The 7156-nt window shown below is 40.5% G+C and overlaps 1 protein-coding gene across 1 annotated transcript in view; it reads right to left on the bottom strand.

The window, feature by feature from the left end:
• Positions 1-7156, bottom strand: part of ADK (adenosine kinase) — a 269130-nt gene that overhangs the window by 260838 nt on the left and 1136 nt on the right. The window lies entirely within an intron of this gene.

Genomic DNA, 7156 nt, shown 5'->3' on the forward strand with positions numbered 1-7156 from the left:
GGCGCCGCCCGCCCGGCACCCCCGGGCTCCTCGGCCGCCATCTTTGGTACGGGCAGAGAGCGCGCGCCTCCCACACACCTCCTGCTGCTGCCGTCCCCTCCGCGGGCGCCGGCGGCGACTGCGGGAGACTGTGACAATTGATTGAAAATTAAGTTTAGCGGCGGTAGCGCAGAGGTGCGGGGCTCCACCGCACCGCCCACAGTAAAGATGGCCCGCGGAGCCCCTGGAAGCGCTGCCCGCGGGTGGCACGGGGCTGTGGGAGCCGAGGGGACCCCCCGCCTCGGGTCCGTCCCGGCCGCAGCTGGCGCCCGCTCCGACCCGCCATCGCGACACCCTCGACACGAACGCGCGTTTTCATTGTTTTTTCTTGAACTGTGCGCTGGGTCGGACGCGAGGCCGCGCCGCGTACCCTCCTGCGGAGGCTTCGTCCCCCGGGGCCGGGCGGCCGAGCCCCGCGCACATCGCCTCACGCCGCGCCGCCGGAGCGCCCGCGGCCACCTGTGGAACGCAGCGCGCCGGGTGCCCAGCCGGCCAGAGGGCACGGCGGCAGACACGGGCAGAAAAGGGCAGCCCGTCATTGCTCACCCCCTTTTCTTACTCGCCTGACGCTGGCAGAACTGCTCTAGCAGAAAGGGAAAGCCGCGCTAAAGCCAGGTTTCTATCGTCACTCCTCATCTGGCTGTCAAAGTTACTGCCACACTGTGCACATTTGGCACTTACTCTGTTAACTTACTAGCACCAGAAACACTGATTCATGAAACTGAAGTCAATAGCTTGTTTTTGCCAAAAGTGAATCCCACATTGTCAAGTACTGCTGTGTCACCTCTAACTAAATACTTAAACTTCACAACTTTATAATCCTGTGGCTATTAGTCCAAAGTTTTCCTTCCTTTCCATTTACAAAATGGAAATACTGTACTCAGAAAAAGCCACACGTTCCATCTATTTCTGATTTTGGGGTCTCTCAGAGGAGATGATGCCAAAATATGACACACTGATGAAGGTTAAGGACCTGCATTGTCACAAGAAAATAACAGGAACATTTATGCTCAATATGTGATGTAGGACAAATTGCCTAGGTTCTCTAAATCAGACACTCAAAACCACTCATCACCACTTATTGAACTCGCCACAAAATTCTCATTATGAAGTGTGTCAGGGGTCCTGAAAAGTCAAGTAAGAGTGGGAAACACATCCATCCTCTTACTTTTATTGCAACGCAAGGTGCAAGAGGTCCTCAAATCCTGAGGGAGGGTTGTGAACTTTATTGAAATGCAAATACATAGATACATAATGGCTGTATTCTCTGATTCATGTTCAACAATTTATTATGTCTACTTTAACCGTTTCAGTGCTTAATAGCCAAACCTTTGTTTTGTAACCTAGAAGGAGGGGGAGGAGAACCCTATCACCAGCAAATATAATAGCTACATAACTTGCTATCGTATATAACTATAGAATGACGCTGCCTTCTTGGTTCTATCACTGTATTTGAAATAATCAAAACATTTTTTTCAACTAGTTATAGATTCCCTTATAAATAATTGCCCGATTTAACAAGCACATAAAGATATGTAAATAAAAATAGATATAATACTTCAACATGAACTATATTTACAGTAATTTGCAATGTACAGCTGCATATTATGAACAGTAAGCTACAGAGTAAGAGGCCAAATGAGATACCACCAAATGTTTCTAAATTTCACCACTTAAGCATATTTTCTCTAAAAAATATTAACATCTTTTCGTGGAATAGCATGTGTGACACCTCAACATCGGTCAATAGCGCTTTATAAGGTTCCAGCAATTCCCTGTGCCCAATCATCTTGCTTGTGCTATCACACACCCACAGGTTCTACTGCTACTGACATCTTTGAGACACCACCTACTTCTACTACCACTTATCACTGGGCTTTTTGTCACTTGCCAGGGAAGTGCTAGACATCCAGACCTAACGCTAACCTAAGCGAGTGAAGAAACAGCAACCAGGGGATCCCTGGGAAAATGGTCAGTTATGACTTAGAATCATCCAGAGATGAACTTAATACTTGTGCCCCAAGTTCAACTTGCAGCCCCATCATGTATGTGCTGGGCAGCCAGCCTGAGTTTGCTCAGCCGTCCTGACTCCTGACCTTCCAAACTCTCGCTCTTGCATGGGGCAGCTGACCTTGCCTTCACATGTGATTTGGCCTCAGAAATTCCTGAGAGATACATGCAATTCACAGCTTTTGCACCTAAAAATATATAATGCCTGATAGGGTCTAGCCACAATTTCTTGACTGCTTTTGTTGCTATACAAGAGAGAAATCTTCATGACCATGTAAGTTTCTCTATATATGACAAACAACTTCCTCAGGTGACTTCACTAAAATGTTTCCTTTCGAGCACACTATGAATTGAAAATAAACCACCCCTACCTGATAAAATAACAGGCAGTCATATGAGGACATTTAAAACTGTACTTTACTGAAGTAATCCATGAAACTCTACACGTTATATATTTGTAACTTGCATGTACAAGAGATAGGCAATCTAGGCCTTAGCCCTAGACTAATGTGTTACTTTTTATATCACAAACATTTGGTATAAATCTCACCATTTACAATATATAAACAAAAAGTTCTCCATTAACCCCCATATTTTCACTCAATTTCTTCAAAGTACTAAAGTAAGGTTGATCTTAGATAAGCTACCCATCTGTTTGCAAGACAGAGGGGTGACCTTTCATACAACAGCCCAGCAGACAGTATAAAATGGGACTAGTGAGCAGCAAATCCACAAATTCTCCTTCAATAACTGCATTTTGCTGAGCTTGCAGATATATTATAACAGTTGTTTTGGAAATTTTTCTATAGAGAGAATTTAATATCTTGCAACATAAAATAAGATGCACTTTAGCTTGATTGGGTTGTATTGGCAAAGTATTAAAAATCTTATATTATTATAAAAATTCTATAACATCATCCCATTTCTTTTCACGTAGCTTCACAGAGTGTTCAGCTGTAAAAGCAAAGGAAACTCTATACATCTGCTAACTCTTCAGCATATTGCAGACATCTATACTTTCTTCTATTTTATTCTAATCAAATAGCATAGCCCTTGAGACAGCTACGACTGCTTTGTGCAACTGAACATACAAGGAAAAAACCCACAAGAATCTTTCACTGTAAATGAAATCCCAAGGTAGCATAAAGCCAGCAAGTAGCTTTATCTTACCATATCCTTCAAGTGCAGAACAGCTTTTACTGTGGTCAAACAATCATTACGGAAATTATTACAGTTCAAAATGGAAAAAAATCCCTCTCCCTTTCTTGAAATCTGAGTAATTACCAAAGACTTCTCTCCTTCACACAGTCACACAGAACGTGCTGATATTATACAAACAATAACATTTTGTGCTACTATTATATATTATATGAATAATACATTTTTAAGAATCAATTTATGTAAATAAAAAATGAACAGCCTTGAAAAAAATACTGTGTACACACTGTATCTGCAAATTCAATTTACTTTTTTCAAGAAGATAAGGTTTTCCAATACATTGTCAGCAAATAGTAATTAATGACCTTTAGATAGCAACCCATTTCCTGCTTCTGAAACTGGTTTTGTGAAATATTTGTGTACTATGCCTGTGTAAGTAACTACTAAAATTCAATATCACAACCTTGAATCACAAGCCAGAATTTTGCTTCCAAAATTTCCACATGAAATATACCTCAGCAACAGTAGACTAAGCCAAGGTCTTGTTCTACAGAATTTCACATGCTGCTCTAACACCACAGTCAGCTAATTCCACATTCATTCAAGTCTCTTTCCTGGGCATCTTCCTTGTTTATAAGCAATATTAGTAGATCCAATAAGGTGAGTAATCCAACAAAAACTCTTTCTTTAGCTAAAAAAGAAGGAACTCAAATTGCAGGAAAACTCATAATTTCAAGATTCAAGATTAAATAGGCCAATTTACACTGGCTCCTCTCTGCCAGGTAATGCAGCTTGCAAGCAGCCTCAGAGACAGAACTAGTCGCAGTGACTGAAGGGAGGCATCCCAGCAAGGCTGAGTGCACCTTTCTGAGGGTGTGATTCTGAACTACTGCTGGGGGCCTGACTCTGCTGGCCAGGTGGGCTGCAGGTAACATCAGTAAGGAGGGAAAGAGAGCTTGTGCTCCAGAGAACAAAGAGCTTCCCACAACCTCCTCTTTCCTCAGGTTACACACTCCCTACCATGAAGCAAGGAATTATTCAATTAAAAGGATGAAACACCATAACAAGCTTCTCCAAAACAAGAACAAAACTGTGGAAACATGACACATGCTGTGCAAAATCCCAGAGGATTACATCAAAGGCCAGGTGAAGACACTTGTTACCGGTAATTTGAGAGTTACACATGTGAACAAAGGAAACCAGTGCCTGCACTGTAAGAGCACAGTAGTTTCCATGCTGCAGGTCATTCCGGTTTTGGATATATTTCTGTCAACACAGCTTGGAAGGGAAGGTAACTGCTGTTGCATCCTAAATAAAACAAAATCAGCAAGGTCTGTTGCAAGTGTCTTCAACAGTATTTGTTTGTCTGATTTCTAAAGAGGGACTAAATATTAATCTGACGAAAAAGTCTATTGCTTTAATTCTGGGAACAAATGCAGCAAACTGCTTGAGTTTCAGATCTTTCTTTGACCTGAGGACATTACGAGTACCAACATGGAAAGTATTACATGTATGTGCAGATACAAGAAACAGGAAAGTAAGAAAACTATAAGCCATGAAGTCAAAAACTGAAATGAATACAACTGAGGAGAAAGGTGAAATTACAATTAAAAAAAAAATAAAATAAAAAAAAAAGATAAAAGAGAAAGAAAAATTACTTACTAAATTCTAAGTGAAAGCTTTGTCACAGCTAACTTAAAATATTCAGAATCTTCTTTCATTTATAAAGAGTTGATGAAGAAATAAACTAAGTTAAAAGTCAGTTTACTAAGAAAATTAAAAATGCGTGAAATTGGCAACATTTTTTACAGCCGCTAGTATCAAGCTTTCTAAAATTCAGTGGAATAGTAATAACAAAGGACTGCTTTTGGTAACAATTAAGTACAGAATATTTGATAATTTATTCTTAAAAAAGGAGATGTCTAATAGCAAAAGAAGAGGAGGAATACTGTACTTTGTACTTTTAATATGAACTACTTGCCAAACTGAATGCTTACATTGTCTTCATGTAGATAAACTGATTTGTTCAAACAACTAGCCACGTCATGACTATTCAATCAATACAGCAGCTGCAGAACAGCCAGAAGGTCATAATGCAGCACAGCAGACTTGACAAGTTTGTGTGCAGAGGAAGAAATGAAATATGGATGCATACTTCTATTCAGACACATAGATATAAGCTTAAACATTTCTACAGAAAAAGTCCAAATTCTTACACAACAGAACCAGGCTGTTATCAGAATCTGCCTGCGGTTTTCACAGACCTCCCTAACAAAACCAAATATAAATGGACACAAATCCTTAGTAATTCTCCTCTAAAGTAAGGCCTCATGATGTTTCTAGTAAGTTGATGCTGCCACTCAGTGACAAGCCATTTGCAGTTTTGCAAGCCCATTTTCTGTTCAAACAGCGCAGTTTACACACACATACAATGATATTCTACTTCACACAGCAGAGATGCAGTCAGAAGCCCGAAACAAGGCAGCACACATTAATGGCCTTGCCTAAAGCCCATTGGTTTGTAGTGGGGATTTGCACCCATCAATAAAGACAATGCAAAACTGGCCCCCAGCAGATGAATGTCAGCACAACACATTGCTGAGCTGGGAATGCCAATTTGGGTCTCGGGTTTTGTCTGCTGCTTACTGGGTGGCAGAAGCCAGCCATCCTATACTGCTTTCAAACTAGTATAGCTATCTGAACCCATGAGGGAATGATACTTGCTTTCCTTTGTCTGAAAAGATCAAAAGGGTCTAAAAATGTATCCATGAAACCTCTATGAACCACTTTGACAAAAAAAAAGAGAAAGGGAAAGGAAACATTTGCAATTTTTGGTGAGGTATGGCATGTATTGCATTGAGGAATTAAAATTTATTTTACAATAAATTAGTTTTCATGGTAGTCACAGGAAAGGTTGAGGTTGATTTTATATGGAAGGATAAATGTGGTACAACCATCCTTGTTGAATCCATTAGACATGGTCTTCTGAATAGACTGGAGAGCCTCAGATCCACATGTTGAGAACAAGGAATTGCTTTCTACAATCTCCTCAAATTCTTGGTGTAACAACTACACCGTTATTGAGCCTCAAAACTGTCAAGTGATCTTTCACTTCTTTTCTAGTCTATAGATTAACTGTTTCCAAGCATAACTAGCAGTGCTTTGCATTAACAACTAAACCTCGTTACAAATACAGCCAAGTCATGGAACCTCGACCAATCTGGTACCTTTTTTGAGACACTCACTCAGCCAAATACGTTCTTGCCACTACGTTCAAATGAGTGCTGAGGTCTGCCAAATCTAGTCCAACCACCAAGTGCTTCACGAGTTCAACCTGTGGCACACAGCACACACTTAACTTTATTTGATCGCCAGTTAATTACGGCATTTCTCCTCTTACGAAACAGAGTTGGAGCCTATTTACACTTCGTCTTGAAATGACTTGCAACAGAATTAGCATGTGCAAGTTCTAACAACATTCCTCATGTTTTACCTATGATACCTTACAGAAGTAGTATTTGCAGTTTAGTCAGTCATTACCAAAGCATGTCACCATTGCCTTTCATTCCACTGCAAACAACCTTTACATTTTTAACTTAGTACATCAATAATATTCTCAAATTTTAAATTTCTCTCATGTTTCACCTTAAAATGCAGTTTCCTTTAATAAACCTTATAAACAGGAACATTGCATCTGCAAGTGTATTGCTTCATCTTGCTTTAAGGGCCATAGAGATAACTGTTGCTTTTTGACTACGACCTTATCTTGCTGCCTGCCATTTATTTGCATTCAGAGCTCAGTTACATCTTTCCTCTTCTACTATCTGCAACTGAGTTTGTCAACCATTATGAAACTTGAAAAGTCATTTGGTTGCCAAAGAAGCAAGTAGCCTGACTTTGACAAATTTAATAGCATTAGCTCTTCTACTAAGGACATCAATACCGAAAA

The sequence above is a fragment of the Erithacus rubecula genome (genome assembly GCF_903797595.1).
Source record: "Erithacus rubecula genome assembly, chromosome: 9".
NCBI classification, from domain to species: Eukaryota; Metazoa; Chordata; class Aves; order Passeriformes; family Muscicapidae; genus Erithacus; species Erithacus rubecula.